The sequence below is a fragment of the Glycine soja genome, chromosome 17, assembly GCF_004193775.1.
Source record: "Glycine soja cultivar W05 chromosome 17, ASM419377v2, whole genome shotgun sequence".
NCBI classification, from domain to species: domain Eukaryota; kingdom Viridiplantae; phylum Streptophyta; class Magnoliopsida; order Fabales; family Fabaceae; genus Glycine; species Glycine soja.
Window position 1 is genome coordinate 6374057 of NC_041018.1, and position 13673 is coordinate 6387729.

General features: G+C 31.4%; 1 pseudogene; it reads left to right on the forward strand.

The window, feature by feature from the left end:
- Positions 1-6186: 6186 nt before the first annotated feature.
- On the forward strand, positions 6187-11283 carry LOC114392817 (annotated as a pseudogene).
- Positions 11284-13673: the final 2390 nt, after the last annotated feature.

Below are 13673 nucleotides of genomic sequence, written 5' to 3' on the forward strand. Positions count from 1 at the left end.
TCAAAAAAAAGATGAATATATAGGACAAGTTCAAATCCAGACATATTGATGCTATTGACTCTTCAGTCACTGATTTCAGTTTCTTAATTAATTACTTGGCTTCTAATAATGTAAAACTGGATGATATGGCAATAAAAGTGAAGTTAAATTCATACATTGGTCTACCACATGTCCTCTGCTTTGGTTATAGCCTAGTTAACCCAAACAAATAATTTGTTTAGTACAATATGGTTACGCGGAACATGAACCTCCCCTGTGTAAGAATTAACCCAATTGAGTACGAAATCAACTACACTATCATACAACCCGTAGTATAATATAATTAGTTTATTATCCAAATTACTAGCAAAAGTGTGCATAATTAAACCTTTAAAATTTAAATGAAGGTTATACATCTTAAAATGGTTAATTTGGAAACGTAGAAATGAAAATCATTTTCAGTGGAAATAATAATAATTCATGAAGAGGTTGGATAACCTCTTTTGAGTGAACCTGGAGTATTACTATCCGAGATTCAGAGACTAATGAATAATAATAGTAATAATAATAATGTAATAGCAAAAGCTTAAGATATTATATAAGTGCCTGTAGGTCTAGGAAAATGGTTACGTGAAGTTTGTTATGGAATTTGTTATAATATGAGACACGTAAGCTTTATATATATCTCCAATAATGCATGTTCCCCTTGTCTTAAACAAAGATGACGACGGATGGTTCACCCAGAAATCAATAAATTTTACATAATGATGGTGCAATAGCTTTTTTTGAAGTTACACACGAGCTAGAAGCATTACCCACGGACCCAATATCCACTTCAAAATTTGATTCATTTCATTGCCCTGTTTTTCTCCCTCGGGTCACCATCCAAAAGAGTACACACAAATAGATGCAAACACCTTTTTATTTGGAGCAATGGAAAAGAAAAATATTCCTGAAGAAACACAAGTTACATTTGCTGTTTTTGTTTGTTTGTTAAACAAGAATCAAGAGCCACTCCTTTTGGGGTATCTTATGAGCATGTCCAAAACATTTGCCTGAAGCTATGAAACTATGTTGGAGATATTATATATGCATGTTGTTGTCAAGTGCAATTTTTAAGTGTTTGTCAGCACAAGTTCATGTAGAGTGGAGCAGCAAATTTAAGCTATGCAGAGGGGTAATTCAAAGTTATTCTTACATTATTTTCATATTTTTTAAATTTATAATTTTATTTCAAATTATACTATTAGATTAAAACAATTATCATATAAATTATATTTATAAAATTTTAGATTAATTTTAAATTATTTTATACTTCATTAATATATATGTATATATATCAAAATTAATACAATACATACATATATATATATATATATATATATATATATATATATAACAACAACTATTGAATTATTTTGTTGTTGTTTAATTTTTACAGTACTCACGTGCATTAGTGTATACATATATACGCGCACACACAAGGGTGAACTGATGAGGATGCACTACCTGAGGGACAAGTCTCTTAAATTAACTTTACATAAATATAACTTTTTATGGACATTCAATTCTATCAATTTATCCATTGGAATTGGATTGAAATTTTTATTGAGTATATAAAATTTAGAAAAATACTTAATTGGTTTACAAAAAAAATTGTCCTTAACAATTTTTTTTTTGGTAAAGTGTTTGTTTATTTGGTAGGTAAATACTTCACAAACTAAAGAGAAAAACTGAATATTTTTATTTAAAAATATAAAATACTAATAAACCAATCCAAGAAAGTCACATTTTTATCATTTTTATTTTATTTGTTGGTTTTTTGAAATTTCCAAACTTTTTATTAGTATGTTATAAAGAAAAAATAAGCTAAATATGAAAAGCTTAAATAACTTGCAAATAATAAAGCCCAACCTGCTAGAAAACATTCACAACTTCTAACGGCTTATATGAACTAAGAAACGTACCCAAGCCGAAAACAAAAGCATCAGAATAACTATTGTAATTGTAATAAACTAAAAAGTAAAAACATACCACAAGACTGGGACCAAATATTTCAACATTACTTAACTAAGAACGAGACAAAAAAAAAATCTAATTATCAATTGACAACACTTTTTTTTTTAAGGAATCAATTGACAACACTATAAAAAGTAGACCCCTTTAAACACAACCATCCACTATACTAAAGGGAGTTGCATCCGGCACCCAGCATTTTTGCTGGGCACCCAGTAACTTTTTAAAATACCAGCAATACTCTTATGTATTTTCAATTACAAATAGCAGTTATATTTTTTCATTTTGGCAGCGTCATTTTTTTTTCACAAATTTTTCGTAATTTAGTGTAAGTTGCTTTTGTTAAGGACGGTTTGAAAGCGTATTTGATCTCCAGTGGTGTACGTGAATTTTTTAGAAGTATACGGTAATTTTTTATCGGTTTTTATCGTCGAAAAATGAGATGAGTGCCAAAAAAAGTTGACACACGTACGGATTGACATCTGTATGACCATATGGATTGCTGATCCTTATGAACCATACGAATTGTCAATCCGTACGTACGTCAACTTTTTTTATACCGGCCTTTTTTTATACGGATTACAAAAAAAATTAACAAAAAAACCAAAAATAACAAAAATTTTGCAATGATAAAACAAATGAATTCACATAATATTTCAATGATTAATTTTAATTCAGTTATTGCTTAAATTTAGTTATTAATTTTAATTTACTAATTGGTTAAATTTAGCAATGATAAAATTTAATTTAGTCATTAATTAAAAATAATTTATTTCAAAAATATGACCAATTTTTTTCAAAATAATGGGATAATATTAGACATTACAAAAAACTATTATATATAAGTTGCAACAAATTTAGAATCAACACATGATAAAACAATTATTATAAGACAACTATTATATAAATAAATTGTTCAGAAGTAATTGAAATGTTCATAGTAATTAAAATGTTCGAAATCTTAAAATGTTTATAAACATGGCCAATAAAGCACACGGTTAAGGGTGGGATCAATGAATTCAAAAACGATTTCCATGTCAGCTTTCAAGGACAAGGTTTCGCAGAAATGTTTCCATCCAGTTCCAATTTTAAGTGTCTTCCTCCAATGATTGAACACAAGCCGGCATTTTGTAACGTTCTCCAAGTGCAAATGAGTTCAGCCTTTGTCTTTAAGAAAATAATACATGTTGCTTGGAACGTCCTAATATTAAGAATAGTGTTATGTCAACAATTTATGTAATTAAATTTAAAACTTGAAAAATAAAGAAATGCTGACAACTAAATTAGGAAGTTGCTTACCAGACTACTACAAGTAACTTTCTGCTCTGTGAGATATACCTTGAAGCTAACAGAGCCTGACACTTGATGGTATAAAGAGTGTCATCTTGGGAATGATCTGGGTAGACAACTGGTCTTGAATATGATAAGAAAAAATGCACTCTTACCATAATGATGCAAGGATACAAGATGATCTCCGGTCAGCTGGTAAAAATCTCATAGTGTTGTCCACCCTACTACAATGGTTGGTTGGTCCAAATCTTTGTTGTACACAACGTTATGATAATTTTCGTCTTTGTAAACCAAATGCTATACACCGTCCAGTACGTCCTTCCACTTGACAGTTTATACCTTACCAACTTCACCGAAAATCTACATGTCATATCACAAAATATGGTTGGTTAGTTACACGAAATAACAGAAAAATCAAATGTTAATTAAATCAAAATGAACATGACCTAGTCCCTAGCATGAACGGTCTGGAAAAAAGCCTCTGGTGGAGTCGCGACATTCTACATTATGTTTGCCAATTCCCTTCATTCCTCGTGCTCTTCAATTGTTAATTCTGACATGATTAACATTCAAGCAATTAACAGACATTTAAGCACAAGACAAAATTAACATTCAAGTAACTATATGTTAATTCTTACTAGGCACATTCGCAAGAAGTTGTTTTAGTTCCTCATTGAGACTGATCCAATGTGATGACGACGCACGAGAGTGTGACATTCTAAAATATATTTGACAAATAATATTTAAGTATTTTTGTTCTACTTTTCCTATTTCTAATCTAATGTTTGTGTTAAAAAACTAATATAATCTAATGAAAATTGTAATCTAATCCTACTAACATTTTCCTGTTTCTAATCTAATGCTTGTGTTAAAAAACTAATCTAATCTAATCTAAATTGTAATCTAATCCTACTAACATTTCTTAGATAAACTGAATAATAAATAAATCATTCATAAAATTAATAATAAACAAACTAAAATCAATATAAATATCCTTCATTTTTCCTATTTTTGTTCTAATAAAAAAACCTTTTTAAAAATAAAAAAAAAACTTTTTTTTTGAAAAAAAAAACCATATGGATTGACAATCGATATGAAGGAAATGTTTTTCTTTAAAAAAAAACATACAGATTGACAATTCGTATGACTATTTCACTATAAAAAACAGTTTTTAAAAAAAGCCATACAGATTGGTAATCCGCATGACTATTTGACTAAAAGTAAAATATTTTTTTTTAAAAAAAAAGTCATATCGTATGGCTATTTCATTTAGAAAATAGTTTTTTTAAAAAAGTCATACGGATTGGCCGTATGCAGCCAATCCGTATGGTCTTTTCATAAAATAAGCATGGAGCAGACAGAGAACCACAGAACAAGACGTCTAACAATACACAAAACACAAAACAAGCAACAATAATGCAAATCAAAACACAAAACAATACACAGCAAGACAGAACAAGAACCACAGAAGGAAGAAGATTCACTAACCTCGACGGGAGAACAAGACGCTGCAACAACAAGGAAATGAAGAGGAGGCAACGAAGAAGAGGCCGCAACCAACAGTGGGGAGGCCGTAACCAACAATGGAGAGGCCGTTGAAGAAAAGGAGGCAGTGTAGAAATGAAGCCACAAAGTGGAGAAGGACCGTTCTCTCGGAGGAAGAAGAACAATCATTCTCTCGAAGGAAGAAGAAATTTCAGAAATGCACAATGACTCGTACTCCTACAACGAGTCACTATGCTGCTTTTATATTAAAGGGTGAAAGACATTTTCGTCGTTTCACCCACATTGTTAGGTGGCTCAAGCAATTGCCTAAACTAAACTAATTTACCATCCCTGGTCCATTGGGCTTGACCCAAAAGTGTAGCCGACTTCAATTTTAGAACTATCCTTTTGTGTCTTCAAACTTGTTATTTTATTCTACGTCACATGCATTTTTTTACGGAAAATAAATATATTTAAATCTTGTAAGATTACTATAAACGAAAAATTCATTTTTAAAATATATAACTGTATATTAAAAATTCAAACTTAATATCAGTTATTAAACCGAAACGATGTATCAAATTTAGGACTAACATAATTGTATCAATATGTCTTAGAGGTTGCACATACTAGTTAGAAACAAATATGTGCTCATATCAATTCATCATTACACCCCAAGTCTGGGTTCTTATTCTTAATTTCTTATCGTGCTGTTGAAATTTGAAAGTCTGCCGATGGAACCTTTGAGGACACCCTAGGTTAGTAGAGCTCATGATCAAAGTAACGAGTTCACACACTTACACACCCACCCACACACTGCAACCACACCTGCACAGACACACTTACATAGTTACACGTACATTATCCCACTTTATGTCAATTGTGTTCCACAAAATATAAAGAAATTATTTTTAGGATTAGTAAAAAAGAAAAATGCAAAATAAATTAATATCGAAACTATAATTATATATTAAATAGTTCAAATTATTTTAATTAATATTAGACCTTTCCTCACGTTTGCATGTCTTGATCCCAAAATTTATCACTTTTATGAGAAACCCGTTGGCAAAATTCAAAAGCAATCAGAAAGACAAAAGGCTAAGTGTGTCTTGGAAATTGGGATGATCATTGGAAGAATCATGGTATTCACGGGTTGGAGAAAATGAAATCCGAAGATTGATTTTAATTACTTTAATTTGGTTTGGATGTCAATTTTTTTTTTTACTACTTCTTACCTATTATTTAAAATTATTTCAACTTCAGATTCAGAATCAAAACAGACTCAAATTTAAAACTTTTTTATAAAAAAAATCTAAAATCAGATATCCAATGTAAAACTAAACACGCACCAAGGTCATATCTTTTTCTTATTTTTTAATAACAAATGGAAATAAAATAATATGAAAAATGAGACATGGTTGTATCCAAAAAAAGAGACAGAATCACAGTACGTGTTACCCTGCACTGGTTCTTCTGTTTCGCTGCCCAATCAAAAATCACCTAGTTAACTTCTTCTGTGAATTCCTTTTTCTGAAATGAAGTTAGAAATTCTTGTAATCAAAAGAGAAATAGAGAAAGATGGAGCTGTGGAACAGAGCCCGAGGCTTTGCGGAAGAAGCAGCGAAACGATCACAGTAACTGTCGTTGGGATCTAGAGCTACCAAATTCACCGAAATCATAGCAGAAACCACCAAAGAAATCGCAGCGCAAGCTTCCAGGTACTTGCCCCAACCTTCTATCATAAACGGCGTCTATCTCCACCGTTTTGGCATCACCCAAGAGTTGAGGGAGTTCGTCGAAGGAATTACCATCACTACCTTTGAGGATTTTCCCCTTCAAGGTTTCTTTCTTTTTACCCCTTTTTTTTTTATTGTGTGTGGATTAGGGTTAAGTGCAATGATGGTGCAGTTATGTGTCCATGAGCTATCAATAAATAAATAAAGTTAAACTCTGTTTCATTAAATGAGAAATGGAAAATAGAGGATGGAATGAATATAATTTGCAACCAAAGTTGTCATATTCTAAACTGAAAACGAGAGAATTTTAATTTATTTTCTAGTTTTTCTTTCTGTTATTTAAAACATGTTTTAAATGATTTTTTTTTTATTCATAGCAAACACAATTAGTTCATTACTAATGCTACCTACCAAATTTGAGGAGTTTATGACAGTTTTGGTTCCCATCCATTTGCAGATGATACGGAATTGTCTGATGTTCCTGCAGTTTCAAATGTTAGGCAGGATCTAACCGAGTGGCAGGAAAAACATGCCAGGCTTGTTCTTTCTACAGTCAAGGTAGCATCTTTTTTTAATGTGCTTTTGTGAATCACAAAATGTTATCATTTCTATGTAGGGCATGGGTGCTTTTATCAATGTTAATGGACTACATAGTACATAGTTTCTCAGTTCTTTCATTAAATTTAAGAGAGGCATCGGTTATTCATTGTTTTACTAACATGTAAATAGTGTTGGCTAAGAAGTTCAGTTTTCTTTTTAGTCAAGAGTTTAGTCCTAGACTCTTAAACATGCTTTTTCTTTTCTTTTTTATTTTTCAGTATTCATATTAACTTGAAAACATTACATGCCTTGGATATGATTGCATCTGGTTTTATCTATGTATTCTTGTCTTAGTGATTTATTTTCTCCAGAGAAATTAGAAAGGTTGAGTATGATGAAGGTACCGGCAGTGTTTGATGCTGATCTGAGGATTAGGATTGGGCTGTGAAAAGGATTTGTGCATTTGGTTGTTTGTTATTGAGCGCCAAGGCCTAGATTGATTAGGGGTAAAGGTCCTGATAGATATTGGACAAGTAATAATTTGCATCTAAATCCTTCCGATTAATTGCGAAAAAATGTTCTCTTTGTTTGCTTACCTACAAGTAGTCATAGACGACAGATAAAAAAATTATGACCATTGGAATGGGAAGTGTCTAATATTTATCAACTTGTCCAGAAAATTACTCAACTAGGATACTTCGTAAATTGAAACCAATGTTTGGGATAAAATAGTATCATGGAGTAGCTGTGAGTCTGAAACATATAAATACAATAAAAGTTGTAGAGTGAGTATGAGATTCAGAAACTGTGATTTATTTGTGTCTTAATTAGTGTTGACCTTTGTGTTCTAGGAGGTGTTGTCTGTTTATGTGAGGAAGAGAGAAAGAGGGAGGGGGATAGAACAATGGTGTAAGAGTTAACAATCCTGAATTGCAGCAAGGTGAGTTATGGCTGTCTTTTTTCATGCTCCTGTAACTGTCACCTTGCCAGATCCACTCGTGATGATCGGTGACATGCTGCCATGGTAGAATTGATGCTTGGTATTCTGATATCCAAGTTTGTTTGAGCAAATCATTGGGTATTTGGGTCAAATACATTGCATGTTTTTGCGTTAATCTAGCATGAATAAAGTAAAATTTGTCACCTATGTATATGGATTGGTTTGTGTATACATGTCATAATGTATTCTAAGTCAATTACAATTCCACTTTTTCTTGTAGTTGTAATTGTAACAGTCAATGTACTCCCACTCACTATTCATTTTATTCTTTGTTACAGGAGATTTCAAGATTGAGGTATGAACCGTGTCCACAAGTCATGAAAGAGAGGAAGTTTTGGAGAATATACTTTATACTTGTGAATAATCACATTGCACCGTAAGTACTTTATCTTGTAGCTTGAGTATTTTGGTTTTCGCATTAAATATTGTTTTTTGAAAAATATGATTTAGTTTTTTAAATGAGACCTCATACAGAATGTTGGTTGAGATTTTGAAAATTTGGTTGGATGTGCATAAATTATTAATACAATAACTTTTGCAGATAATTGCTACACTTGTACTTGTTAGAAATATCATGCTAGTTATACATGAAATGCGTCTAGAAATTAACTCATGCTCTTCAACCTAGGTTATACTGTTATAGTCATATGATTTCTGACAGCAATGAGAATAAGTACATGGAAGGTGATAAACTAAAATCATCTATACAAGTAAAAGATCATGAAATGACGATGGAACCCTTAAACACTGAATTGATCTCCAATCAAGAGGTGCAAGAAGTGAAAAAAGAGACCAAATCTTCAAATTCATCAACTGAGCAAGACTTCGATGTTTTTAAAATAAAGCAAAGTTCTTTACCCTTATTATGCCCTTGTTTGGAGGGGAACAAAAGTGAGAGCTTGAGGGGATTATTCCCTTTCCATGTTTTTTCCTTCCACCCGTCATCCGTAACATTTTTTATTGTCAATTTCTTGACGACTCACATTACGACACTTCACACAACTTTCTTATTGGTTAGAACTTTCCACCAGTCAGAAGCTTCCGTAGGTAGTCCTTTCCGAAACCTCAACAATCAGTTTTGTTTGCTTCTAGGAACAATGACTGTTCTCACAAATCAACATGGAACTTTTCAGCGTGTTTTGTTCTCATTAACACGCTTTTTGGGAAATTTCTCAGAAGGTTACCCATCCCATAACTACTTCAAGCCAAACACGCTTAATTATGAAATTCTTATGTGATAGACTACCAAAAAGTAGATGCATCTTGTTAGTATAGGTAGTACCAATTAATTTTTTTAAGTCATCCTCAACTTGTACAACCTCCACAGCCTCTGGAATGCTTTCATTGTGGTGTGATTCATCCGGGGTGTTAAGTCATCCAAATAAGTAATGTAGTTTAAACTCTTAACTTTCTCAATCAATGCAGTGAGAACTAAAGCTAAGCCAACTAGATGGACTACCATTTTCTTCATGTTAGCCTGTTTATTATTCTATACCACTATGTTCTCTAGAGTTCGAGAAATATATCCAATGATAGTATGTTCCTTTGAGTATATTAGTTGGAATATAGAATAATATGTGCTCTGGGTGGTTCGTTTTTTCTTGGATGAATTTAAATTTTGAAGAGTTTATATTTGCCAACAGTCTCTCTGGTTTTTCAGATGATGGTGATGGGGGATATGATGATGATTTGGACAAACTGATGGATAACTCGGTAAGCATGAAATAATCTGTACTAGTTATGGTATATATATACTCACTTGCTATTTAGGATTATGTTGGCAAACATAACTTATAGATTTGTTAAAATGTTTCCAAAACTGTAGCTTACTACTATATTCCTTTTTAAAAACCCGCAAGAGTATATTAGAAAATCCGTGTGTGTATATGTCTCTTCTCATTCCTTTAGTAAATGTTATCTTTAAAATAAAATTAAATAAAACTTTTTCTTCATTATCCAAGAAAATGCTTGTCTGTGCTTGACAAAAAATTACAATTTGAAATACTTTTGGGGGTTAAATTAAAAATCTGATCCCTACATTTGATGCTACTTTTCATTTTTGTTCGTATATGGAAAAATATTTTATTTCTACTTGAAAAGTCGATTACTAATTGGTTCATCATTTGCTATCGTTATAAATCTGTTAGATTTAGTCCTTGTGCTTGCCAATATTTTTTTATTTTGTCCCTACACGAAACAGATATACACTTTGTTTTGATCCTTGCAAGAGGGAGAGAGAGAGAGATTTCATCCATACACTTGTTGCTGTTAAATCTAAGTATTTGGTAAATTTCCCGTCGTGTCAATTCTTCTTTTTGTCATTCTACTGATATACTCGATCAAGCCTTTTTTCTTTTCTTGGATGACAAAGTAGTAAAAGGGTTTAGCCTTTCCATTTGAAATTATAAGCAACTGCTTGCTTTTGTATTGCCATAATCCTAGCTTTTGTTGTAAGGACTAAGGACATTAGCATTCAGTATTCACTTGTGTAAGAATTTGGAAATGATCGTTGCTTGCTTACTATTACCAAAGTAGGGGATGACGGTATTGACTTATATAGACCTTGGCAGTAATAGTGATTTTTTTTTTTGTCAGTAGAAGACTATTGAACCATATTGGATACCTTTTTTCCCATAATAGAAGAATTATTCGGCCCAATTGGAACTTCATTTTGATTTGAAATTTTATTAAATCATTAACTGAAATTGGCGGCATTTATATTACTAATTTATTATATTACTTATTTTAATGTACAGGATGATGAGAAAGGGAAATCATAGATGGTGCTTGAAATTATTGGCTGACAATAAATAAGTGGTTGCAACATGCCTGAGAATATACACGATGAAATGAGGCTTAATTTATTGATGCAACACATACGGTGGCTGATCTGTTCCATTTCCATGATGCCTACATTTATTCTTTCAACCCTTTCCTGCCCCTTTATTTATGTTAGATGTTTCCTGGCGTTGGGTTTGTGATTAAAAAAATATTCATTATTTGGTGTCTACTTTTGTTAGTTTTTTTATGTAAAAGATACACATTAAATGTACTGAAAGGAAAAGGAAAAATCATACAGATATTACTTAGACTGGTTTGGTTTGTGGTCAGACCCCCACCCCCTCTTCCCCACGTTTGGATGTATTGTATTGTCTCAAACCCAACCCAGGGAAAAGGGAATGTCTGAAAAATATTATCTGAGCGAATGTAAGTAATTTCTGATTTTGTTTGTTTAAATTTAGTTTATTTTAATAAATTTTTGAAGAAGCTTATCTAGATAAATTTTCTTAACTGGCTAATGAAGGTAGCTAGCCATTAAGGTTTTGAAATGTCCCGTGAGTGTCTTTGGGAGACATAGTTTTTCGTTTCAATTCAGTTATCGTTTAGCTAGCATTTGAAATTAAATTTTGTTTACTATATTTAAAATTAATTTTACACACTACTACATAATTTAAATATACTCTAGTCACATTTAATAATTTAAAATTAATTTTACTAAAATCATTTTTTATTTCTTGAAAAATTACTGGAAATTAGTCCACAACCACAAGTTGTGTTTTTCTTTTTCGAGAAGCAGGCTTGGATACGTTTGAAAATCGACCCTGATCTTACCTACTCTTCAGTGTCGTTTTCCCTGGAAACTGCCATTTTAATTTTTAGTAGGCTCTAACTTCGGTATGAGTCTGCTAAGTGCTGACAAATAAAAATCCTTAGTGCGATCCAATTTGAAAACATTGTTTTTAACCCACAATAAGATATAAAACATTAAAATAGCAATGTATTCGTTCAATTCTTAATCATGTGTTTTGAGATTATTAATTTTTGCTCCATTCTGCTGTCTTCTTGTTTGCTTCTCCATTTGGCGTGTTTATCATGAAGTTTTAAAAAATTGCTTTTTTTTTTTTGTTTGAATTGATTATCTATATAGTCAATGGCTATGCGCCTATGCCCCATTTAGTTGGTCTTGAGTTTCTTTCTCATAAATATATATGACGTGATTAATTGATATTTTTCTAAAATATTATCTTGAATATTTTTTTAAAAAAATATTTCATCAATCTAACTATTAGATTGATAGTTCTAATAACAATGATTAAGTGAATGAAAGTTCAGACAAATTAAAATTAGTTATAATTTCATCACATTTTTATTTTAACAAATAATATGCCACTTAAAATATAAATGCCATTTTTTTTATCATATTCAATGTCAACTGAACCTCTCCATATACACCCACTTCCCTCTTCCTCCCTTCACGGGTCCCAGTTCAATCATTAGTAAAGTTTCTTATTTGATGAATAATAAGCCGCGTGAGACTTTTATTATTTAGGAGTAGTTTTGTTATTTTGTGTATTGGTTTTGTTTATTTGGAGGCTTTGCAATAATACCATATCTTATTATTTTTCTTCTTTCTTTCATTTATTTCGCTAATAAATGTCAGAAACCAACTAAAAGTGGCATACATTCAATGGCTGCTTATGAGATAGGAGAATTTGGAATATTCTGCTTGTGTTTTCACTTTATATCTCTATATTTTCAAATATTTTTTAGTTATTATAGCTGTATAATAATTCTCCAGCTGGATCACGTATAACTTTGAATCATGTGACCACCTAGTTACAGCCAAATAACTTATGCTTCTCCTCTCTCTATTTTTTTTTTTTTTGGTAACTTTATCTCACATCTGCTTTTTCCCCTCAAATGAGAGAAACGGGAAGCACGTTTGATTGTCTGAGGATAAGATGAAATTGTTTATGCTGAGAGTCATTTTCCATTAACTCAACATATGCTGTTTTTTTTTTTCATTCCCCAAATCTCATGCCCTTTACTTTTTTTTTATAGTCAGTCAGGGGTCTATCCCATAATTCAGACATTCATGGCCTTCTCTTTGTGTTAACGACTTTTTATTTTTCTTATTTAATTATGTTCCATCTAAATGTGAAACCATATAAGATGACACCAGGAACAGAAGTAAACTTTTTACTAGTTAAATAAAGCTATGTTAGCTTGCTTGAATTGTCCATTCCGGTATTTTTTTAAAAAGTAGTATCCATTAATTGAACTAAATAAATTAAGTTATTTATTATGTTCAAAAGTTAATAACCAAACCGCCCTTTACTTAAAGAAATAAAGGAATTATGTATGAGGTCCATATGTGCTTTAAAGATCGTTTTCTCAGAGAGATATTTAATATTAATTTTCACACAAGTTATCAAAAAATATTTATTGTATTGCTTAAAAAAAAAAAGAGTTACAATTGATTCTAACTCAATGGCATCTCAAATTGAAATCCATATATATATTCGTACTTCATACAGGTCATTTTGCTGATGCATAGTCAATCCCAAAGTTGATTTTTAAAACTACCTACCTAAAGACCAAGGTCTACTGATATTAATATTTTTTTGTGGGTAATACTAATATTATTTTCCTGCGTATCTCTTGGCCCTTATTAGGAGAAGGACTTTGAATTAGACAGAAAGTCGAATTAACTGCTAATAACGATCGATACATTGAACTTTCCAGTTTTTTTTTTTTTTGGATAATTTGATAAGTGCGCATTCATGCATATGTGATTCCTCACCTACTGCTTTGGATCAGAGTATTAATATGATAATAATCATATT